The sequence below is a fragment of the Pantherophis guttatus genome, chromosome 3 (assembly GCF_059756535.1).
Source record: "Pantherophis guttatus breed Tessera chromosome 3, ASM5975653v1, whole genome shotgun sequence".
NCBI lineage: Eukaryota > Metazoa > Chordata > Lepidosauria > Squamata > Colubridae > Pantherophis > Pantherophis guttatus.
In genome coordinates, this window is record NC_142065.1 from 55,709,125 (window position 1) to 55,735,307 (window position 26,183).

General features: G+C 37.8%; 1 protein-coding gene and 1 long non-coding RNA gene across 22 annotated transcripts in view; one reads left to right on the plus strand and one right to left on the minus strand.

Annotated features, from left to right (window-relative positions):
* Window positions 1–2,213: 2,213 nt before the first annotated feature.
* Window positions 2,214–26,183, plus strand: part of PTPRF (protein tyrosine phosphatase receptor type F) — a 529,684-nt gene continuing 505,714 nt past the window's right edge. For 4 of the 21 annotated variants that reach the window (XM_087889624.1, XM_087889633.1, XM_087889632.1 and 1 more), the window contains exons 1-2: window positions 2,899–3,215; window positions 24,897–24,981. The gene's annotated coding sequence lies outside the window, so the exon portion shown is untranslated. Of the gene's footprint in view, window positions 2,599–2,729; window positions 3,216–3,626; window positions 3,783–24,896; window positions 24,982–26,183 lie in introns of those variants that run through there. The other 17 variants (XM_034414872.3, XM_034414862.3, XM_060689872.2 and 14 more) reach the window with 7 other exon arrangements.
* Window positions 14,614–21,464, minus strand: LOC117664097 (uncharacterized). Its single transcript, XR_004590914.2, has 4 exons — window positions 21,267–21,464; window positions 16,953–17,111; window positions 15,793–15,865; window positions 14,614–14,775 (listed from the first exon to the last, which is right to left on the minus strand). It is a non-coding gene; the product is annotated as an uncharacterized LOC117664097 (long non-coding RNA).

Genomic DNA, 26,183 nt, shown 5'->3' on the forward strand with positions numbered 1-26,183 from the left:
AGTGTTCATCTCTGTTTCAAACAAGAGCCAGCACTGTCCGAAGAAGTCTCCATTGACATGTGGCTGACATGACTAAACGCCAAAGGCACACAGAGTGCTGTTACCTTCCCACCAAAGTGGTTCCTATTTTTCTACTTGCATTTTTTGTGCGCTTTCGAACTGCTAGGTTGGCAGAAGCTGGGACAAGTAACGGGAGCTCACCCCGTTATGCGGCACTAAGGATTCAAACCTCTGAATAGCCGACCTTTCGATCCACAAGCTCAGAGTCTTAGCCACTGAGCCACTGTGTCCCTTCAAAAAACATTCCCTGACCAGACTTTATCTTAGATAAAGACAATTTGGTCAATAAGAGGGGGCAGTCATTTCATTCTCATTACAAGTGGCAATTGTTTTCTTTGCTGCCTTTTGCTCATTTTCTAACAAACTATGTTCATTTACTGCTGCCTTTAATACTGAATAGACACTAGCAGTTTTTTCCACTGATTTGTCTAATTCTGTTTTAAAGCTATTCAAGATATCAACTATCACTCTACTGTTAAGAATTACTTCGTTATGACTATCCTACACCTTGGACCACTCTAATTCTAGTATGAGAGAGAAAATAAAGTTTGTCATTCTCCATTTTTGTCTGTACCATACATAGCTTCCATTCTTACACATTTTTCTAGTTAGTGTCACAAATGTAATTTTCTCTCATAACAAGTTATGCTTGATCATTTTCTTTAATTTCTCCCACTCTACAACATTCGCTTTGACATGTAGTAATTAGAATTGTATAGTGCATTTTAAATATCATACTATAGTTCCATATACAGGTTTTTTTGATATTGGCAGCTTTATTTTTTTCCCTTGCTAATAATGCCGAATTCAACTTCTTTCCTAGCAATTCCACAATACACTGATATTTTCAACAACCCGTCCAAAATAAGCTCAGGACTGCAAGACTGCATATATTTTTCTAACTACTATACTGTGATGGAACATGATTTCATCGGTACAAACATTATTCTAATCACACTATGGCAACAGTAGAATATGTCCCAGTAGACAATGTCCAATATGGACTATGTTTTTCTGACCTGGTATAACGTATGCATACATTCCACAAGGATCTATACATAAAACGTTATTGTTTTTACTCTCGTCAGAGTTTCAATGGATGTGAATCTGTTACAACTCTTTAAGTCTTGCGTATTTCTCCTCTTACAATCTGTAGTGAATCAGTAAGGTTGCTATGGGTGCAGAGACATAGTTGCCATTGTTGCTTTGTTCTGAGTGGATGTTTCAAAAGCATTCTGCTCTCTTAACTTCAGCAGTGGACAAATACAGAAGACCAGCTCAGTTATCCTGACATTGTGGATGAATGAAGGGCTTGCCAGTATATTGGAATGAAATGGAACTGCTTCACTTAATTTAGATTGTTACTCCTTGTTTCTGTCTACCTCTCCTTTCTTGTTGCATTAGTTTCTTCATTTCAAAGAAGTTAAGTAGCAGCTAAGTGATTGCCTGCAGCATCTTTTGGCCCCAAGGCTAGGCAACAGGCTCCAACAAGCACAACATAACTGAAAGAAGTCAGAATTGTAAAGACTTGGTTAAATGCACAATTTTAGACAACGATAGATAGTTAAAAGTATTTATTTACATAGTGTTAAGAACTCCAAATTCTTGGGCCAGGTAAAATGTACTAAGAGCAAGCTAATCAAAACCGACCAAACATTTGGAGAGAAACATTGTCTTCTTCAGGATCCTCAACAAAGAGTGCCTACCTTACCCTACCTGGTTACCTGTCGGGGCTGGAAGAGATTCTGCAGGCGGGGCGTTCAGGCACCAATCAAAACGCAGCCCCACCTCCATCTGTGGTTTGAAGGGGGAGGAGGAGCTATGAACTCCTGCTAAAGAAAACCTGCAGGAGGTAGCTGGGCGCTAACCTTTAGCCCTCCGGCCTCAAAGCAAGTTCGCACCTATTGTTGCTGAAAACGGCATGCTTCAATGGAAAGGGGAGCGAACCATTTCGAGGGTGGAGAAACGAAGCCCGCACATTGCCAGTCACACAAAAGAGTGCAAACAATCTGGCTGTTGTGAGGGAGCCCCGCGTCCCTTGGCGTGTAAATATCCTCCCTGCAACAGCCACGGACGGACGAAAGGGCCAGAGGGGGGGAGGTTTCAAGGGGCGCCGCGCGTAATAAAAGGGAAAGGTTGAAGCGGGGGTGGTTGGTTGGGGGGGGAGGAGGAGAAGTACTGCGGGGATTGCAACAGAAAGCTGCATAGGTTAGGAAAGGCGGAAAAGAGGATGAGAGGCACCCAGAACTTGGAAGGAATATGGATTTTAATGGTGGCGAGTCTATGAAAAGGCCGTCGGGAAAGGGTGAAGCAGGTTTTGAGGGAGGAACCGAGAAACGGGGAGGAGCAGGAGAGAGAAAAGTGTATCCTGGGGTGTCCGTGCCTCAGTTCAATTCACGGAAGCCTGGATCCCGATGGCATTTTAAGACGCTTTACCGGGAAATCTTTCCCACTCCTTTAAAACCGGTCTTACTCCCAAGTAGCGCCTGCTTAGCACTGCGGCGCCAGGGGAACTTCCTCGGGCACCGTCCCCGAGAGGTGAGCGCTCGGCGGCTACCTGGGGAATTGTCTCTCCCCAGAGTGGGTGGAGGGGGGGGGGAGGGGCAGGTGAGAGCCTCACACGGGCACGGCAAGGACTCCTTGGCCAAGAGCGGGATCGAAGAAAGCCTGGATGCGGAACGGGAGAGGGAGGAGGAGTGGCACGAACGAACGAAGAGGGCTTTCTGGGGTGCGCCAGGCACGCAGAATGTGACGCCGGGGGTGGTGGTGGTGGTGGAGAGCACGAAGAGCAAGCGGAGCGGCAGCCCACAGGAGAAGAAAGCGGGAGGAGCGGCGCGCGTAGAGTAGGAGGGGTCGGCAGGCGGGTGCAAGGTAACGCTCGGCGGGCAGGCGGGCTAGTTGGCGTCGGGCGCGCGCAGCGCGGGCCTAGTTGAGGCGGCTCGGCTGCGCTAAGCAACTCCCCGGGCGGGCGGTGGCGCGCGGGATGCGTGTTCCCGCGCGCGCACGGAGAGAGTAGCGCTTGCGAACCGATCGGAGGGCTCCGCGATCGGCCGGCGTCTTATCTACGTGCGCTGAGAGACGGTGGCGGAGCCCGAGACTCGTTAGCGGGTCGGAGCAAAAGCAGCATGCGGGTGGCGGCGCTCTGGGCGCGCGTGGTGAGTAATGTCTCGCCTCCTTCCCTGCTCGCCCGTTCTGTCGCTCGCTGCCTGTTGAGCATAGTAGGAAAGGCTGGCTTCTACCGTGGCTTTGAAAGCCCCGCTTGCCACGTTCAACTTGTCCCATCGCGTCGTGTAGGGGTTTCCCACTGGAGAGGCTTCTCCTGGTCATTCCGCCGCTTTCCGCAGAAGGCAGCCTCCCCCCCCACACCCTCCCATGTCCTCCGGGGAATCTTCTCAGCGGCGGGAACTCGCCCTCGCTCGGGTGTGTGTGTGTGTGTGTGGGGGGGGGGGTCTTTTGCATCCGATTACTCGCGGAATGTGGAGTTCTGGGTGGCGGTGGGTGGGTGGGGGGTGGAATGTTCCTCGCGACCCGCCCTCCTCTTCTCACCTGCTGCCGGCATTCCGGTCGATTCTTTCTTTTTATTCCGGAATCCAATTGTGGGCCGTTTCCCGTCTTCCTCTTTTCCACCTGCACCACCTCTGGGTTGCTTTTTTTTTTTTTTTTAATGCGCTGCGCTGTGTATTGTGTTGGCGTGACTGTTTGGGAACTGTTGCACGAAGAGGGTATTTGCATTTTCTCCACTTCTCTCTTTTCCGTGATTTGTGCTCGGGATGTGTGTTTTTAGGATACGGTAGGGCGCAATCCGCCGCCTCCTGTTTTGTAACCAGACGGTTGCGGATATTTTTCTTTTTCTTTTTTAAAATCCAGTTTAAAGGTTGAGGAGATTCTTCCCGATTGCGCGTCCACGGAGTGTTTTTTTTTTTTTAATAAATAAATAAATAAAAGGATTTCCCTAAAACCTGAAGGAATCAAAGGAGATGCATCAAGTGTCCGAATGTTCATGTTGCCTGGAAATACGGTTTCCTTATTAATGAAAATGGGCTGGTGACCTTTCCCTCCACACGACATAATATACGAATTGTCAACGAAGTGTAAGAAAATCGTTCTCCGGGTATATATCCATCCCCCCCCCACCCCCACCCCATGGCGGTTTGAAGAGATCTGCTGACTTCACCTGCGGTGCTTAAGACTCTCTCGGCCAGGAATGCTGCCTTGCCTGCTTCTCCACCCAGAGACAAACGTTCAGAAACAAAATCTTTGGATTTCTCCCAGGTTTACAATACAGTCTGGAGAAGAGAAATAGTAATACCCCTGCAACAGTAGCCCGCAGACCAAATGCTTTCCTAATGCCTGCTTTTTTCAATCCGCAACCCAGGAGCTGAGTTAAATACTTATGTATTTATTTATGCATGTGTGCTTTATTTATTTATGCATGTATGCGTATTGGAAAGGATTGAGATAAACAATGAGTTTTTGGGGCTTTCGGCAGACAGATTTGTGGTTTTGCACTTTCAGACAGCTTTAGAGTAGTGCTTTCTTGCTTCGGAGTTTGCACTTTGTGCTTTTAAGTAAAATGGGTGATTACCAAACTAACTCATAAATGTTTCTATTCTGACATTTAGCTGTTAGTATTCATCATTTTATTTTCTTCAAAAGAAAGGCTGCATAAAAAACATGGAGAGCTTTGGGTGCTCTTAGCATTGCATGTTTTGTTTTTGGAATACTGACTTCTTAAAATACCTTTTTAGACAAAAAAAAATAGTTTTCTGTTCTTTTAACAGCATTTAAAAAGCTTTTTGTAGTGAATGTTAAATACAACTGAAGTTTCTCTGCATTCCAGGGTGTTGTGGACAAAAGGCGTTTGCATATCTCAGAATTTTAATATAGAGTTAAACAGTGGAAGATTTCTTATTGGAATTAGGTGATAGAGCATTCTGCCACCTTAAATTCTATTTTGTCCTTTGTCCTGGAAGAGGGTTATGTTTGTATGCAAGATTTAAACTTTTGCCCCCTGTTGGACTGGCAGAAGTACTTTAGATGAGAAGGAAAGAACCCTTTTAAAATGCAAATGGTGTAGGCACTTTGTCAACCAACTCCCACTCAACTTGTTGGTTTCTTTTTAACTGAAGAATGACTAGTAGATTGTATGAAATCCCAAGAGGACTTCTGAATATCAGGGATGAGAGAACTATAATATTTTCAGTGTCCCATTTGTTAATTTAATTTTTTTTCCAATACTAGCTTTACATAGGGGTAATTTGGATTACAGAATCATTGTCATTATTTTTTACTTCACTATTATGCAAGGTAGTATAACTGTAATATTGCTTGAATTTATTTAACACAGAGATGCGTTCTTATTTTTACCATTTCCATAAATTTATCACTTTGAAAATGCAGTCTGAATATTGATTTTTGAATTCTTAAAGCATGGAGCTTTAATACTGCAATTTCCAGTGATTTATATCAATTACTACTATACTGAAACATTGACAGTGCATCCTAATTTTGTATATTGTCTAACAAACATCCATTTGTCATTTGAATCAATTTGTAGGATCTATGTTGTTTCTTTTGGAGTACAGATATCCACTACTATAGCTAAGTGAAAATCAGGTCAGATGGATGTACACAAAAAGAATTAAGGAATCTGGTTGCCTCTAAGCTCGCCTTCAGTCTAGTACTATGTGACCATAACCATCAGTCTAGTACTATGCGATTTGTAGGATTTTTCACTACTGTTCTCCCCTTTCCCTCAGTGTTATTATTGTTAGCTGCAAATTATGGGCCTTTCTTTTGTACTAATAACTGGAAATTATTCCTAATTTGCACTTGTTCAATATGAAATGATTAGGGTTGAGAAATTAACTGCTTTAGTATTTGCAGGATTTTGAATATGGCTAACTCATACTTATAGATAAAGTATAAGAGGTTGATTGTTAATCGATGCTCATTCTTCTGGTATTTTTCCATTGCCATGCTGCCCCCTTACCAAACAGACTTTCAGAAGACAAAAGAAAATGATATTATAGTTTCCATATGTTGGGCTGTGTCTGCCTTCCTATATCTGGAAGAGAAATAAAGACTTCGCTTGTCCAATATAGCCCTCAGTTAGCATGTCTAAATGAATAATGGCTTTGCCCAGAAGGGTGTCTATAACTTTTTAAAAGTTGCCTGATTTCTTGGATGTGATTTTTGCTTATTTCAGGTGAAATTATGAGTGCCTACCTAATACACATCTGAGTTAAGGACATCTTGGTAAAGAAATAAACAAATAATATCTTATTCAACAGGAATGTTTCCCACTGAAGTCTTATGCAAAGTAATAAGAAACTATGAACATAGTTTGAGTTATTTTTTATGTGGAGCTTCTACAAAGATTGATAACATTTTGTTTATGTCAATATCACTATATATGCCATCTCCACAAAGGAGATGTTTACTGAATTACCAGTGTTGTTGAGTTGTTTTCCTTACTTCCCCTTATCACTGGAATCTTGGAGTGTGACTTCATTATAAAAATCATATGAAAATCTACATATAACTTACTATCTCAATACTTACATCACAATGGCTGGTTTATATTGCTGTCAGTGTACTTTAATCTTTGGCTTATTAGTTTGCCAAGTTGTCATATACGTAGTTCTTATGTTCAAAAATGCAATTAACAAACTCATTATTAAGTAAGAAATAAATAAATGTATCATTACAGCAATCTTTATATTTAAAGCAAGTTGTAAAATAGTATAGTTACATTTAAATTCTTCCTTGTTTTTAATCCATAAATTTTGAGGAGACTAAGACTTTTTACTAATTTCTAAGTCCACGTTTGCATGAAAATTCAAGACAGCTTAATCAGTAAAATGAACATAAACCTTATATATAACATTGGGCCTGAAATTAATTATAGAACTAATGCTTATCCTAAATCTTTGTAATGAGGACACTGTGCCCTTCAAGATAACCTCTAATTTGATATAACAATATTATTTGAAGAGCATGTAATGTAATGCATGCTAACCCAATATAAAAACTGTGTTTCGGGCTTGTCAAGCAGGCCTGCTAATCTGCATTCCTGTCACATTCAGGATTGTCTTTTGCACATATGGGCTTGGATGCGAGTTGTCTGTTGCTTTGAGATGGCAAAGGCCTATTTATTTCTACCTATTCTGAGTTAGATGGAATAATTATGCCAAATTCCTTATGGTGTCATTCACCATTGGGGTGGTATTTTGTGTATATAGAAATCTTTGGGCTGGACAAGCTGCAACCCCTTTCTATTAAGAACTACCGTATTTTTCGGACTATAAAATACTCTGGACTATAAAACGCACCTAGCTTTTGGGGAGGAAAACAGGAAAAAAAATCTGCCTCTGCCTCCCAGCAATTTGCCTCCTTGCAGCAAACAGCAAGCAGTTTGGTCATCTTCAGCACTGCCTGATTTAGCACGAGCAGCTGACGGCCTCCCAGAATACCAACAATCAGCTGTTCCAGGCTGCAGGGATCGCTGCCACCCATCGCTGTTGTTGCCTCTGTGCACCCCATTTTTGGCCTCTGTGCGCTCCATTTTCGGCCTATGCACAGCCCGTTTTTCGAACGGGTCAAAAAGGGATGCATGGATGCTGGAAATGGGGCACATGGAGGCTGAAAATGGGGCACGTGGTGGCGGTGGTGGCAATCCCTGCAACCTGGAACAACTGATCATCTGTATTCCGGGAGGCTGATCCAACCGCCAATCAGCTGCTTGAGCTAAATCAGGCTGTGCTGAAGCTGACGAGGCTGTTTGCTGCAAGAAGACAAATTGCTGGGAGGCAGAGGTTGAAGGGTGGGGGCCAGTGGGTGGGCGGGGCTTCAGCAACATTCGCTCTATAAGACGCCCAGACATTTCCACCCACTTTTGGGGGGGGAAGTGCGTCTTGTAGTCTGAAAAGTAAGGCATGTCAGTGTGAATGATTCGAATTATACCAAATTAATTGCGTGGTGCACTACTTTTGGTTTTAAATTTAATGTTTATATAGGCTTGTCATGTATGTATTACATATATGGTTGTTTTTATTATATCAGTTTACTATTTATCATGAAGGGTAGAGTTTTCCGCTTAGAGAAGTATGAGTAATACTGTACAGCATTGTTTATTCAAAGGGGATATGGTGCTAGGAAGAGAGTGTCCCATGTAGCATTTAGTAGTAACTTCTTAAAACAACCACATCTTTTCTAGGGATCAATGGCTGTCTCCCACAGTTGCTGAAGAATAATCTCAAGAAAATAAAAAGTTGTATTTGGTTTAAAATATATAATGTGTATGATGTGTTTTAGTTCTATAATTTCAGCTCTCAATGACATATTAATGAGGATTGATTTTTTTTGGGATTATACTATGTTTTGAATGTTCATACAAGGTAGCCCATGTTGCCAGAAGCAGCCAGTGCTATACTCGGATAGAATAATTAGATTCCCAACATTATATTGGGCAATGCTGGACACATATGTATGATTTTTAGGATGTGAAGCTAATTGGGATAGAACTTTTCAGATCTGTAATTTTAATTATAGAATAAACTTGCATTACCTTTTCTTGTGGAAAAGCAGTTATTATATGGAATACTGTTGCTGTTTATCTTGAAGGGCAGAATGTCCTGATTACACAAATACAATGTGTGTTAGGTCAGTGCTTAATTTTAGGTCTAATATTATATAAGCTTTATATTTATATTTTATTGACTGAATTACCTTTCGGATTTTCATATGAATAAAGAAAATAAGTGCTTCAGCCACATCTGATTTAGATAATTTGGGAAACCAATTCCTTTCTTGGAAAACTCTTTCAAAGCAAAAAGTTAAAACAATTTACAGTATAGTAAAAAATTAACCATACAATGTCAATCCCACCTCATCCAGGCTTCTCTCATGAATCTATGTGTATATGATTGGTGTTATCCAAAGGACTTTTTGGGATGCAGAAGTCCATTACATATTAATACTTTCCACTTTTCTGCTGTTTATGTGTTGCTTATCTCTGATTTCACTGTGACTTTTGGCAGAAACAGTAAAAGAAATAAAAGCAAATTATTTTCCAAATATTTTGATAAAAAAAGAACATTTCTGGATTGATGACCTTGATTTTTACTGAGTGGAGACTTGGGTTGTTTTGATCCTTATGTATTTGTTGTGCCTTTTAGACTGAGTTGTTGAATTTTCACCTCCAAAGAAGAAAAGTGGTAACAAAAGAAATACTTGGTCTTTAAGCCATTAATATTGTTTGTTTTATTTTATATATAAAATATTGTAACCATAGATTTTAGCAAAATTCATATAAAATTACAGCAATACATATCAGTTCAGTACATCCTCTCTAATAAATAATATGGTTTGTTTGGTTTTGACTTTTTGTAGTCTAACCATTTATTGCATGAATCACTGTTAAACAAATCATGGTTTAGAGCAACTAAACCATTATGTTTTCAGTATTTGCATAATACTGGTTAATTAGTATAATTGCTTATATAAAAATATTAAAGTCATGGTCTTTACAAATCCACATACAATCTAGCTTTAAGTTATTAGTGCCTTAAAGACCAAGTTCTCCATTGTTTTTGGAATATACCGGTATATACCCAAATATAGCAGCGATGAAGGTTGTGAATGCAATATTGTTAAAAAAAACAACCTACAGTTCTTAGGATACTATTATTATGGTTATGTATGGGTAATCTACTGTTAGAATCACAGTCTAACACTGATGGAAACTTAATAAATTAAGTCCTAACCAAAGACTTAACAATTACAGGTAGTCTTTGAATTACAACAGTTCATTTAGTGACTCTAAAGTTACAGTGACATTGAAAAAAGTAACTTATGACCGTTTTTTCACACTTATAACCATCCTCATGATCATGTGATCAAAATTTGGACACTGGGCAATTGACTCATATTTATGACAGTTGGAGAGTCCTAGGGTCATATGATTCCCTTTTATGACCTTCTGACAAGGAAAGTCAATAGGGAAACCAGATTCACTTAACAACCGTGTTACAAACTTAACAACTGAGTGATTCACTTAACAAGTGTGGCAAGCAAGATTGTAAAATGGAGAAAAATCACTTAAATGTTTCACTTAGCAACAGAAATGTTGGGCTCAATTGTGGTCATAAATTGAGGATTACCTGTATTAAAGTAGCATCTGAGAATAGAGACAGTTCTAAGTAGGATAAGTTTTTTTGTGGGGAAAATTAGAGTGTTTAGATTTTATAAATTTAGTATTTCCATTTGTTACATCAACTCTTCATAACAATGTAAAATCACAGCTGCCAGTTCTTTAGGTATTATTGCCCTTCATTTGCATCAGGTTCTTCCCAAAAACTCTGGGTGTCAAAATATATAGACATAGTATATGCGCAGATCAAAGCAGTCTGACTTTTTGCAATTGACCGATGGAAATTTTGTCAATGCCCAGAATTTCTAAGTGTTGTGCATGCCATAATCCTTTAATTTCAACTTTCAGATCTTGACACTGTGTGATCTTTTCTAATTCTTTGTTTTATATTCTACTATCCCCTGGTATTGCCACATAAATTATTCACACTTTCTTCTTTTCTGTCACAGTTACATCTAGTACACCAAGGCCCTATCAGTTTGTATTTGGAAATCCAACAATTATTAGTTGTTTTTTTTAATCACACACACACCAAGATATATCCTGGTATACATTTCAATGTTAGTGTTATATTTGTAGGAAATATTTCTAAAAGATTTAATAGAGCTTCTGTAAGGAATATATTATTGTTGATCAAAAACCTTATTTAAATATATTTAAATGTTCTGTGTTCTGCATTAATGTGTGACATTAGCCTTTTAGTGAGGTTAACAAATGCAATGGTTCCTCATAGAAATTGATTCCTCTATTGCTATTGAAAGATACAAAAAGTAGAAAACTGCTCCAATGTGGTGAAATTAATGTGACTGTAGTTTTATAGTTTGTGATTGAACTTTTTATATAGTTTGCATGATTATGAAAAAAATTATGTGTGGACTAACATTTCATATTGTTAATTGGATTGTAAACTTATAGAAACATCAAGGTTGCCTTGGACTGCTAAATATCATTGTGCAGTGCTGTTTTGTGCTTGTCAAAACATTATAAGAGTAACTGTTCTTCCATTCCAGTTTTACAGTGGTTTCTAAAGTGCTTTTTAGAACAGGCTGAGTTAAAACTACTTGATCCCCATTATGCACCTAAAGTAGTAATAAAAAACTTAAATCTAAGATACTTAGGGCAAAATGCTGCTGTATAATACTAATTCAACAGAAAAATAAGTGTTTCTCGAACAATGCAGAATGAGACAATTACATTGAAAAACAAAATAGTTTGACAATTTAACTTGAAATTGTATGTATTTAAAATTGCATATTGCATAATTTATGCACGAGTACTTAGAACCCTGTATATTTGTGCAAGTGTTCTCAAGCCTGAATTCTGAACCAAAAATTTAATGGCTTGATAATTCTGCTATCACATTGAGATTTCTTTTTCTTTTACATGGCATGGGAGATTTTTAAAAACATATTCAGAAGACAATGCAGACTGTAATATCTTTTAAAATTGTTCCAAAGATATTACAGAATTTGCAAGTGTTAAGGAACCAAGCTGTTATATTGTATTATTTAGCATAGTAATCTGGTTTGTAATCAAAATTTTAAAAAAAAGTTTTTTATGGGGGTGGGGTGAGTCTTCTTCCATAATACTAATATATAGTACTTCCATTGTTTATAACTTTGCAATATATATAGGTAATACTCATAAGATTGGAAAATTATTTAATAAATTGAAATTAATACATCTTCTGCTGATAATGATTTTAAACCGTTTTTACAATATGCCCAATATTGAGTACTTTCCTCCTCATAGAGAAAGGACGTATCGGGTAAGACCAACGTCCAATCTCTTGATTCTTCCTACCTGTAAAAGGTTTAGCCAATTACTTTAGGTCCTGTATATCTGAAATTACAGAATTCATATCCAGTACTGCCATTTACCGGTACGTTGCTCTCCAAAAACAGTTGAATATCCCCTGAAAATGGTTATATGAGCTGACATTTATGTTGGGGGTGAATAAGAAAGAGGACTAATGTCATTTAGTATCTTGGATTGAATACCTTTGCTGCAGAACATAATTTATGTGTAGAATAGACTAGGATATGATTTCTCTCCTCCCTTTACAATTTTGAGGTGTTCTTAGAATCTACCCCAAAGGTATGAAGGCTTTATGAATTAGATCAATGTTTCTTAAAGTTTTTTCTGTCAGGACTGCTTTCCGTTTTTAAAAATTGGGAATCCCAAAATAGCTTTTGTTTTATGGATTATATTTACCAATATTTAGCATGTTAAAAATTAAAATTGACTAATTCACTGCCTCTACCATGATTGTTTTATGGGCTCTTTATCAAAATAGTTTTGACAAATAATTTTGATTTTGTAGACCTCAGAGGAGGTCTTGGAGGACGCCCCCCCATCCCCAATGTGTGGTAAGACCACATTTAAGAAATACTGGATTAGATCATTTGAAATAGTGGATAGAGAAGAAATGCAATGGAGCGAGAAATTGAATAGAAAATGTTTCCTATGCAAATGCTTTAAGGTTAAATAAATATATGTTTGCATTGATAACACTGGTTACCTCTGCCTTGTCCCCAAAACAATGTACATTTTTATAACATGTTTTAAAATAATATGCCTTCAATGGTTGTGGCTGGTTTGCTTTTCTGATTAGCACCAGTAAAGCATTTATAAAATTGTTTAAAAATTAGCTAAGATATCATGGGTATTGCTACTTAGAATATTCTAAAGACTCTTTTGGACAAGAGCCTCCTATTATATTACTTGAATCACTGACTGCATCTCAGAGGGAAAAGGGGATATAATTGTAGTTTAAAGAAAGCATGGTTGCATAACATTTTAAATCATTGTTTTAAATATCAACTAGCAGCAAAATGTTGCAGTATTTAATATGAGCTTTCCAACCAAGTACTCCTAGCAACTTCTAGGATAATATGGTTCCTCCCACCCCAAGTTCCAGTCAGCATTTTGGAGATCCTGAAGGCAGTCAGTCTTGGTAGGGCTGTTGTAAAATTTTTCCATAATAGTCCCGCCTCCCCGAAATTTCAAAATTGTGAAGTTCCCTCAAGATTGTTCTTATTAATGATGATTTCAGAAACTTCAGTAGCTAGCTATGTGTGGATTATGAAGCCTGGTTCAAAAGTTACTTTTTAGACTGAAACATTCAAGAGAATAGCTAGATGGCAGCAAAGGGATGCAGAAAATGCCATTTGTTTGCTGCTATGCAGTGGTTGTTTGGATTTTTGGAGCCCAAATGGTATGCGTTTGTTTGTTTGTTAATATGGCCGCCCACTTACTCTCAGTGACTCTGAGTAACTTACAAAGAATAAAAACCCAATATAAAAGAATAAAAAAAAAGTAGACCCCCACTTTCCTAGTGGCAATACACAATCAAATGAGCCACTTGATGGGGCTCCATCCAATTCTGGGTTCCCAGGCCTGGCAGCTAAGACCTAAATCTTTAGGTCTTTATGCAAGAGTATCAAAGTGGGAAGCAGGGTAATCTCTGTGGGAATGATATTACAAATGGAGGCAGCCACCATGAACAAGGCCCTTCTCCTGGGTGCCACCACATGTATCGCCTTAGGAGACAGGACCTGCAACATTCCTTGCCTCCCCTCTCTAGTGCGTCGGATGGATGTAACTGGGAAGAGATGATCCCTCAGATAATTCAGTCCCAAGCCATAAAGGGCTTTAAAGATGACAGCCAGCACCTTGGAAAAAATGGTATTTATGATTAATTGGTCTCATGGAGCACTATTTCTTGGTGTTATTTCTCACAAACATTGCCAGTCTGATGTCCCCAGATAAGTTGCTACTTCTGGCTACATTGGCTGAGAATTCTGGAATCCTTGGTTCAACAAATCTGGAGGGAAACTGATTAGGGAACATTTGAAAGTAATGATGGGATAATATATGTAATGGCTTTGTTGTTTCATATCAGTTTAAAACCAGAAATGATTGGAGCTTTACATAGAAGACAATCCTTATAAAATGGTAATATTGAATCCAATAGAATGGCGATAGTGAATTGTTTTATTGAAATTGCTTATGGGGTTTTCTACATTATAGGGAAAAAAATTCTGTTTAACATAGGCATTTTAGATATATGCATGATGAAATAACACTGATGTAATTCAACCCCACAGATGTTATTTTTCTTATAATTGCAATTGCTCAGTGGGAAATTGAGCCTGCATCAATAAAACTAAAGCCATTACTTTTATTTTCCTCCATGAGCTAGATTATTTTCCATCACCACTATCCCATGTTCTGTAGTGAAGTGGGAAAAAAAGGCCCATGCAGCCCATGCCCCTATTTGTCTGCATGCGAGACTTACCAGAGTATGACAATACTTACTATAGACTCTGTTTATTTAATAATTTATTTTTTGTTGATGTTGATGAACAACATTTGTATTTCTTTGGTCTTTCCATTGAAGCAATATTATTTAGGAGACTCTTGTTAAGTTAACAGTTCAGATAAGTTACGATATTTTTATGCTACTGCTACTACTGATCATATATCCATTGCGATAACATCTTGTAGTGGCTATATTGCCAGTTCATTAAAACATTATCCTCTTTTGGTTTTCCTTTGGCCTTGAGAGAAGAAAGATAGGAACAATAATAGGATTTCTACAGACATCACTATTCATAAGTCTGAAAAGGAGTCCAAGAACAAGTGGGACATATATTCCCATAAATGAGCAGATGCAATACTGAGACAAATTTAAAGGTAGTACAGTTAAAGAAAAAAAGTAGCTAGGGTAGCCAGGGGGAAAGATTAACCTCATTCCAAACTACAGATCATGGAGAAAATCTATATGGCCACTAGAAGATGAAAACATCTTGGTGCCACATAACACTGGACAGCAAAGATTTTGCTTCCTGAACACTCAGATGTATCTTACAGATATTTCACTGCTATTCATGAAAATAACCTGTAATTTAACCTATCATGTATTGTAGAAATCTACTGATTTTACACAATAACAATGTATACCCTTCAGTGCTGGCTGACTATTGTTGGACACTTCAGTGAGCTGCATCAGACACTAAGTGCAAACAAAAATCAGTAGCAAAACACTTAGCTATTCTTCACAAATGAAAAAACAACATACAAAAACATGGAACTGTTGTTGAAATACATCCAGTACACAAAGTCCAACTGGAGTACTGGAGATCTAAAAGTAGTGGTTCCACTGCTTGGAATGCACCTAGGATATATTAAACACTGATGCCAATGGGACAGTTGCGTAAAAGAGTCACATTACCTTAAAGCAGGGGTGTCAAAATTCATGTCACAACTGATTAATTGACAGTAATAAGAGCATGTGAGCATTGCAGTCAGATAAAAGAGCCTAAATGTTAAGAAATTTTCACATTCTTCCTTCACTGTAGTTGCATGTTCTCCATCTAAGCAGCCCAAGATCTTGGTACCCTTATGCATTAAGATCTTGGAATAGGTTTTGGATCTTAGTTCTTAGTTTTTTCATGTTCACTTAACAACATTTATGGGGAAAAAATCATAAAATTGGGTGAGGTCACAGGGTATCCTGCTTAACTACTGCCACACAACTAATTCAGGGCTCAATTATGGTCATAGTTGAAAGTTACCTGTTAGGGATTTCCAGTCAACCATTACTGTAGATGCCTCTGGTTTCAATTGTACTCAAATCTTCAAAATCTTCTGAAATTATATATTTGTATTAAAATATTTTAGCTTTTTTGTAAGTCCACCAATCATGATTTGAACTAGCTTTATACATTCTAGACAACTTTTCTGCTGACAGATACTGACAAAAACAATAGATCATTTTATCATGCATTATTTTACATGTTCTTCCATTTCATACTTCACCAAAATTTTATATATTTTAGCAATAACATGTTCCATTATTAGTATGTAGTTCTGTTTCAAACTCAGTCTTACATTGTTCAAAACCATAAAATCTTTTATTCAGTTTAAATCTTATAATTGTACATAAGAAAACTATTGACAAGTATATCCTACTGTTAATCTTTTCTTGATTTTAACAGAATAACAGAACAATAGAGTTAAAAGGGACCTTGGAGGTCTTCTAGTCTAACCCCCAGCTCAAGCAGGAAACCTTATAACTTTTCAGACAAATGTCTATCCAGTCTATCATTTAAAAAATCTCTAGTGTTGGAGCACCCACAACTTCTGGTGGCAAATCATTCCACTGATTAATTGTTCTGTCAGGAAATTTCTCCTTAGTTCTATAGGTTGCTTCTCTCCTTGATTAGTTTCCATCCATTGCTCTGCCTTCATCCATCCATTGCTCTGCTTTGGAGAATAGGTTGACTCCCTCTTCTTTGTGGCAGCCCCTTAGATATCAGAGCACTGCTATCATGTTATCCCTAGTCCTTCTTTTCATTAAATTAGACATACCCAATTCCTGCAATTGTTTTCATATGTTGTAGCCTTCAATCCCCTAATCATCTTTGTTACAATTTTCTTCACTCTTCCTGGAGTCTCAACATCCTTTTATATCATGACGACCGAAACTAATATTCCAGGTGTGGTCTTACCAAGGCATTATAAAATGGTACTAACACTTCATGTGATCTTGATTCTGTCACTCTGTTAGTGCAGGTTAGGACCACATTTGCAGCTGCATCATACTCTTGACAGCTGCAGCATACTGCCAGCTCATATTTAAGTGATGGTCCACTAGGACTCAAAGAACCCTCTTGCAGTTCTATACCTGTACATTCAGTTTTTCTTCCCAATATATAGAAACTTATTTTCTCACCTCTGAATTTCATTTTGTTAGATAGGGCCCAGTGTTCCCAGCTGTTGAATTTTTCTGTATATTGAGCCTATCTTCTGGAGTGTTGGCCAGCATGCTGTCATCTGCAAATTGATGAGTTCCTCTTTCTTATCATTTCTCATCTGTAAAGTGCTTCTTGTTCTGAAGGCCACAGAAATATTTTTGCGCACAATCTACATTTATATTTATTCCATACTCTTTAAGAATAGCTCATCTGACATAATGGTTTTTGAAATCTACATTAACTTACCTTTGTCATTCCATAGATACTTATGCCACTCAAATCTCAAATCAACTCCTTCTAACTTCAAAAGCCTTCTGTTTCTTAACAATACCTTTTCTTCTATCCACACTAAACAACAAGCAGAAAAATATAATTTCTGTTTGGTAAACTCAATTGTCCCCTTTCCTAATATTTAACTCATAATATTTTTACTATGCGATATAAATTTAGATATATCCTTCTGCTATTTAAATAGTTGCTCAGTTGTCAAAAGAGGTATCTAAAACAAAAATAACGTTTTAGGTAAAACATTAATCTTAATCACAGAAATTCTAGACAACAGTGCCAATTGCACTTTATTCAACCTTGACATTTCTTTAACTTTATCCCATATTTTAACATAATTATTTTGAAATAACATACAATTCATATTTAACATAGTTATACCCAAGTGTTTACCATCTTCTCAATCTTAAAATCCATTTTATTCATCAATTTTGTTTGATATTGTATCTTCCAATTTTTGTTAACATCTTTGTCTTCTGTTTACTAATCTTGAAACCTGTTAATGCCTAAATTCTTCTAATTACTCATTAAGTTCAATTCTTTTTAAAGGGGCTGCCAAAATTAGAACCAATCATCCGCAAAAGCTCTTATATGACTCTAATAATCTTTGCATCCATAATCCTCTCATGTGATCTTATGTCTCTATTCCATATTTCAAGACTTAAAATGAATAAAAGAGAGGATAGTGGGCAGCCTTGTGTTGTTATTTTTTGTATCTCAGGTGATTTGGTTAAATCTCCTGTAGGAAGTTAGCACCCACCCCTTTCCTGGAAGAGTGAAATATTTTAGGAAATATGAAAAAGGCAGAAATATGAGAAGCATATTTTACAGACAAAGCAGCTCCCACCTTCCTGCCCCCCACCTTTTGTCAATGGGCCATTAAGGCCTGGGCCAGTCTATTCTACATAACAAAGATCTGCCTCCTTCAGGCAGAGCCATAGTAGGAATTGCGAAAGATAGGATTAGCCCTCTACACAATAGCAGCAGAGACTCACCACATGTGACCTGGGAAGCACATGTGACCATCAGCCAGCAAGACCCCCACCCCCTGGGAGTCTGACAACCAATCAGAGTACTCTTTCTGGGCCCCAGGAAGTTCAAAGCCAGAGAGAGTATAAAACCTGAAAAACTCGCTGTATCTCCCCCTTTTCTGTTCAGGAGCTCAAGCCATGTGATCCTGTCCACCATTAAACCATCTTTCCAAGCAGTCTCCATGTTTCCAGTGTCTGTTTTCCCCACTTGGAGCAGAACCTAGAAGGATGTTTCTTCCAACACTCCATTAACAATTATTAGTGCTGTTGTAGATAGCTATACTGTTATCTCTATCGCTTAAATTGCTACCTACAGGTACCTGAATTATCCTATACCCTGAAATTGAGTCTCTACTACTATTATCCCAGTGGCTTCCCTGTTTTGGGTTCCTGGGGAATGTGATGATGAATAAGATTAAAAACTACTGAAGCAGTTGTACACACAAACCATATTTTTCGGAGTATTGTAGGAAGTTAGCACTCACCCCTCTCCTAGAAGAATGAAATATTTTAGGAAATATTAAAAAGGCAGAATATTATATTTCCCTGGATGAGAAATGGAGAAACATGTTTTAAAGACAAAGCAGCTTCCTGTCTCCCCCCACCTTTCTCAATGGGGCATTAAAGCCTCAGCCAAGCTCACTCATTTCCCCCACCTTTGTCAATGGACCATCATCTGCAACACAAAAGATCCATCTAGCAACAGAAATTCACCACATGGCACCTGGGAAGATTACATCAGCCAGCAAGGTTAGCTAAGACCCCTCCACCCCCGGGAGTCTGACGACCAATCAGGATACTCTTCCTGTGCTCCAGGAAGTTCAAAGCTCAGAGAGGGCATAAAACTAAGGCATGCTCAGCATCTCGACCCTTTTCTGTTCAGGAACTCAAACTATGTGATCCTGTCCACCATTAAACCATCTTTCCAAGCAGTCTCCATGTTTCCAGTGTCTTTTTCCCCACTTGGAGCTGAACCCAGAAAGATATTTCTTCCAACAGTATAAGACGCATCTTTTTCCCCAAAAAAAGAGGGTGAAAATCTGTGTGCGTCTTATACTCTGAATGTAGTCCCACCCAGCTTCTCAAATGGAGGTTTCAGAGGCTGAAAAAAGCATCAGAAATGAAGCTTCAGAAAAGAAGCTCCAAACAGAGCTTCAGAAAAGAAGCCCCCAAACAGAGCTTTGGAGGCCTTTTTTCTGAAGCTTCGTTTCGGAGGTTCAGAGGCAAGAAAAAAAGCAAAAAAACAAAAAACAAAAAAACAAAGCACAAAGCTCACAGCCAAGGAACCTGTTTCTAAAATTCAACTCTGGGAACAGCTGATTGGGGGTATTCCAGGAGGTCGATCCACCTGCCAATCAGCTTTTTTCTTATATTCTTCCCAAAACACTAAGGTGCGTCTTATACACTGGTGCGTCTTTATACACTGGTGCGTCTTATACTCCAAAAAATATGGTATATACTATACATGAGGTGTTGTGGCCTCAGTACTCAACCGTTATATTGCACCACAAACCAAAAACATTTCTTTCTTGCCTCACAATGAGACATATTTCTTGATTCTGTGCTCTTGGAAAAGAATGAGGAATAGAATTAATGTCTTATGAGTAGGCAAATATTTTTTTGCCTACTCATGAAAAGCTTTTGTTAAAAAAAAAAAAACCTAACCTAAAGTAGATTAATAAGGAACAATGCCTAAATAAAGAAATATTTTTTAAAAATATCCTGGTTAAAGCCTCACAGCTTGTTGACTCATCTGACCAGTGTTAGAATAATTTTTCTTTTCCATATTGGAAACTAGGAAGACTTCTCACAGGATATGGACTAAAAAGCATATTTCTTAAAAAGGCAGAAGTATTTTCTGTGAGACAAGAAGTGTAGTGTAACAGGTCAATAGACTGAGAAAAAGCTGCTTTTTGATAGCTGTGGGCCATCTGTTCCCTTTCCAAAGATTTTCATTCCACTGGGCCAAATTATCCCTGAGCCAATAAGTATGCTGTCTTTTCCCTACTGGTAATCTACATCCTTTGTTGTCTTTTTTGTTGTTTATATTGGCACAAGTTTAACAGTACTTGAAAAGCAGATAAGCCTCTTTGAGAGTCAAAAGAATTATTGTGGGACAAATAATACGAATAATGTCATTTTCTTAATTTTATGGCCCATCTATTTAAAGGCTTTTGGTGTGTGTTAACAGAGATACAGTTTTTAAACCATTACTTGTCAAAAGTAAAAAAAAAAAAACCCAATTATTGTTTAGTTATGTGTCTCCATAAGGTACGTAAAATTAAATTTGATAATGCAGTAATCCAGGGTGGATTTGATTTAAATCGAGTTGATTTAAATCACAATTTAAATCATGATTTAAATCACTAGTAAAAAGGCTTGATTTAAATCAACTCGATTTAAATCATAATTTTTAAAGAGCAGCTGTCATCTCTGCTACTCCTTTGACCCACTGTTGACTCACCGATAGTCCCAGTGTTGCAGAATATACAGCCTCATGCTACATAACTAAGCTCCATTTCATGCTGAATAAACTAAATTATTTATGTATCTTAAATAGAAAACTATCTTACGATAGATTTTTACCCCAAAAGTTTTTTATTAAAATAAATTTGATAAAAATAAAAAAAAATCCGATTTAAATCAAAAAAATCCGATTTAAATAAAAAAAATCTGATTTTTTTTAAAAAAATCATTGATTTTTATCCACCCTGCAGTAATCTGAACTAATCTTAGGAACTATTCAACTATTGTTTTCCATATACCTTGCAGTCTTGATTTGATGCTTGAATAGTGAACTTAAATAAGGAGTTCATATCAGAGCACTATGTCGAGTTCCTAAGGCACTTCCCATTTAAGTATAACCCAAAGCTAAATTAAAACCAACCACAAATTCTGTGAAACTTTGAAACATGATAATCAGTTTAGAGAACCGATACTTGCTGGTTTCAAAGGATTGGAAAAAAAGAAAATAACCTGGCATTAAAGGAATGTCTCCCTCTCTCCCAGAGAAAGGGCATCAGTGCAGAGCGCTGCTGGTGATCCCGGAGAGTGACCTCGACAGCATGGACTGACTTGTATTAGAGGAGGAGGTCCTTGAGATATCAGGAACTAGGTCATGTAGATAGCAGGCCAATTCTAGCAGTTTGAGTTGAATCCCAGAGGCATACTGAAAACAGGTGCAGTTATCTTAAATGTGTCTGTATATTAAGTTACAGTTGGTAAACTTGTGTTGTTTTCTGACATAAATGCAACTTATGACATATACACACATGTAATATTCTTTTCCTTCAGTAATTATATTACTCTGCAAACCTGAGTTGATCTACCAAAATCAACCTAAACTACATAAAATATCTGAACATTTTTGGTGACGAAGTGATTTGAACAGTATCGTCAATAAATAATGTATAGCCCTAGTACTACAATCATACAGACATCCAAGTAAGTTTATATACAGGTAGTTGGGTTGTCAAGGACCGAGCTGTAGCAACTTTTAAAATACTTTATGAATTTAACGTTTATACCTTTTTGGGTTATTTTACATGAAAATACAACTTATAAATTTGTTCATACTACTGTGTGAAACAGTCTTTTCCCGATTTTATGTTTTTCCTCTTTATGTATTGTTAGTTATTAAAATTTATAAATAACTATTATTAAAACCAATATTTTTAGAACAGCTGTTTTTATTTTTAAGTGGGTGGTTAATCACAATCATATGAATCATCTGTAATCATTTTTTTCTTTAGTATTATTTAGTTGCTGAATTGGTTTTTTCTTCAGATATTGTTACAGGGGTTTTTGTAGTGCTAGATATAAAGACGAATTAAGCCAATAGAAACAAGAATTTCAGCAACTGGAAAAGCTTTTCATTCTGTTTATCAATGTTGTTAAAATGAAAATCATACATTTATGAAAGAGCATAGTTACCTAGAGACATAGAACCAGATTTTATAATTTACGATGACTGTTTTTATTTATGGCTTTATAGCTGCTTCCTTAAAGGCAGGGAAAAACATGTCAACCATCTATATTTCAATTTATCCATATTTACCAATATTAACTGGTTTGTTTTTTAGTTAGGTTATGTGTCAACTCGCGAAGCATTCCTGACCTGCTCTCAAGTTGCCATAGGCAGGGGGATGGGAAAACCGATCCTTGCAGCTGCATCGGGGAACTTGCATTTCAGTCAAAATAAAGCACATTCCAGCAACAACATCAAAGTAATCTCCAGGGGGACCCACACTGGCCAGAGGGAGTGACTTCTACAACCCACAAATTGCTTTGTTGGGGAATGTGACTGATGACACACTTTGGGGGGGAGGGGAAAACAGGGTCAGAGCCAAGGCGCGAATTACGTGAGGTCAGAGTTGGCTTCACTTGGATTGTGCCAACATGAAGCTCCTAATAAATAACTGGATTTCTTCTGAAGCTTGGCTTGAGGCTCATGATTTACCGTATTTTTCGGAGTATAAGACACATCTTTCCCCCCACTAAAAGGAGGTGAAAATTTAGGTGCGTCTTATACACCGAATGTAGCCTCGCCCACCCACTGGCCCCCACCCTTTGGCCTCTGCCTCACAGCAGTTACCTCCTTGCAAGCCAACAGCAAGAAAAAACAGCTCCTTTCAGCTTCAGCACAGCCTAATTAGCACAAGTTGATTAGATCGGCCTCCCGACTCTCAAGTGTTTTGCGCAGGGCTCTCCTGCTTGCTACAAAGAGGCAAATTGCTGGAGCAGATTTTTTTTCCCTTGTGCTAATCAAGCTATGCTGAAAACGAAAATGAAAGTAAAGCAGGCTGTTTGCTGCAACTAAGCAAAATTGCGCAGAGGCAGAGGAGATTTCGTTTTCTTCTTTTCCTCACCAAAAAAGGTAGGTGCGTCTTATACTCCGGTGCGTCTTATACTCCGAAAAATATGGTAATTAGGCATCGGTCGGAATCGGGGGCTATTATGAATCAAATTGTTTACCAGTGGTCCGCTTGCTCTAGTTTCACTGGTTCAGTCAGATGGGTGCCGTAGGTTCCCCCAATAGGGACCCATTGACGGGTTTGAAACTGATTGGGTTGGCCAAGTCTCTTCACTCTAATCCCTGTTACAGAACCGTGGCTAAGTTAGTCGGGCATCTAGTGCAGCCTGAGTCTATTAGGGCTTGAAAAGTGCCCTGGATCCCTGTTTTGGGGGCTGTGAGGGCGTATAGGGAAGACGAATGTCAATTCGCAAATCTGACATTAAACATATCTCACATTACATTTAAAAAGGACTTTCAGGGAAATGTGACTACTGTAATCTAAATTTTTTCACAGTATAGCTATGCAGCTTTCAAAATACCTTTGTCAAGTTTTACATTTCTTATTTACAGTAATTGGCTTCCCTCCCTAGATCATAAGATCATGTGTGCATGCCTGGTATATTAAAATTCAGGAAAGGAGGCTAATAATTGGCTGTCTTTTTCTGACTTCCTTTCTTAATATTTAGAAGAGGATTTGCTTTATAGTTTTTCTGGCACAATGTGTAAATTGCCAGAACTAAAGAATTATTTTAGTATGTTTCTTCAGAGGAACTAACAATTCTCTTGGGTAGAAGAAATGCAGTGAATATAGTTAAAGCTATAGTTTACAAAATTAATAAATGATTACTCTTTTGCTTATATAAGCCCTCAAGGCAGTGTTTCTCATATTTCTTAAATGTTAACCCTTCTAATCCATATTATATATGTCACATTTCCTTTAGTGTATAAGTATAGATAATCTTTGCACAGAGCTGCGATAATATATAATATATTATATACATAATATATTATGTATATAATAATCCTGAAAAAAAAACTTTTGGTTCTTTCATATTTGTTTATTATATTTCCTCCTTAGGCTCAAGAAAGGAATTGTTTTGTTAAATAATCTCCATGAAATTATTTAGATCTGTTTCAGATAAGCTTCAGGCCTGGTTGTGCCAATTTATCAAATTTGTTGATAAATAGCATAAACTGGAAGGTCATGGAAAATTTTCCAGATCCTCTTAAACATGGCTAGGTGGCGCAGTGGCTAAGACGCTGAGCTTGTCGATCAGAAAGGGCAGCAGTTTGGCAGTTCGAATCCCTAGTATAGGTCTCCTGCGTGAGCAGGGGGTTGGACTAGACGACCTCCAAGGTCCCTTCCAACTCTTTTATTGTTATATCAACCTTTTCCAAAGTTATATATTATGTATAGTCCACTTAATATCTTTCTGAGTTGGAATTTGGGGGAATCATTTATAGTTCTAGTTTTTGAAATCCAATTTCAGACCACTGTACAATTCTGTGATAATATACTTTATACTTGTATCAATAAACAGCTGTGTAATTTACTATATCTTTGTAATAACTTAGTGTCCTATCCAGGGGCATCTGCAAGGTGATGATATCAAATTAAAATGATGGGTATGACTGGAGTCTCTGCTTTTTTTTAAATATGTGTGTGGCGCACATGAACAAAGGGGATAGTCTTTGATTGCCCAGTTAATTCTACATTTTGATGCTTTTAAGTCCTGCTATGGACATTCTTGCAAACCACGTATTTTTGTTTAATCTGAAACTAAAGTAGTTACATTTTTGTCATATTCCAGGGAAAGAAGAAGAAAAGGGTTTGAGGGTAGTGTGTTCCTTGCAAGCCAGTCTACTTTTGCTACTTTTGCTCACACCAGCCAGAAGGTAACATGCAATGTAATAACACACTTTCAGCATGCTTAGTATTCATAATTGTATGAATGATCACCTTCTGCTGTTAACATATATTACTATTACTATATTACTATTAGTCTTCTATTACTATTAATCTCCTCATCGTTTCTATCACCTATCTCCTCCCACTTATGACTGCAGGACTGTAACTTTGTTGCTTGTATCCTTACTTCTCAGTATCCTAAATGATTTGACAGCCTGTTGGATGTAATTATAGAGTATAATTAAAATAAACAACATAATGCTAATCATTTTTATATTTTGCCGGTGGCTGAAATTTTAAATTCAGCATTATCACAGTACAGTTGAAGGTTTTCATTATTATTTCTATTATTCTGTAGGTTTTCAGTCCAGTGATATTTTTGAAAGGGCACAAAACATTACTGCACAGTGTCATTCTACTTCTTTCATTATTTAATTGTATATTCTAGTAATAATGTAATCATTGCTTTTAACAAAATCTGCTTGACTTGAGTGCTCAATAATATCAGATTCAGGCAACTGCTGATGAGGGAAATAAATGACAAGTTATTTGTAGATAGGAATACTCAAGTATTAAGTTTAGGAGGGGTGGCTGCAGTGTTTCATTTCTGTTCAGTGTCTATTATTGAAAACCAGAGCACCATTACCAGATGTTTTTCTTAATGATAACTGTGCAGAGGTTTTGTTTTTCTGTTTTTTTAATTTTTTGTGCACAGAAAAAAAATTCAAGGGAAAACATTTTCTGTTTTTAAAAAACATTTTATTATTTGTCTTTGTCAGCTATTCCTGGAGGACAGGGGAAGGGAAGGGAAGGGGGAGGGAGGGAGGGAGGGAGGGGGAAAGGAAGGAAAGGGAAGCAGGGAGGGGGGAAGGAAGGAAGGAAGGAAGGACATTAAGAGATAAAACTTTTCCTAGAATTATTGCTTTTTTCCTCCCTTTTGAACGGACTTTTCCTTGCAACCTGTTTAAATTGCTTTCATGAACAATTGGAACAACAATTCAAAATCGTAAAAGTTGTACTAGTGTCCTTGAGTTTGCCTCAAAGTTTTGTTTTTGTTTTGCTACCTTGTTTTCCCGAAAATAAGACATCCCCTGATAATAAGCCCAACCGGGCTTTTGAGCATATGGCAATAAGGCCAAGCGCTTATTTCAGGGCTCAAAAAAAATATAAGACAGGGTCTGGGAAACAC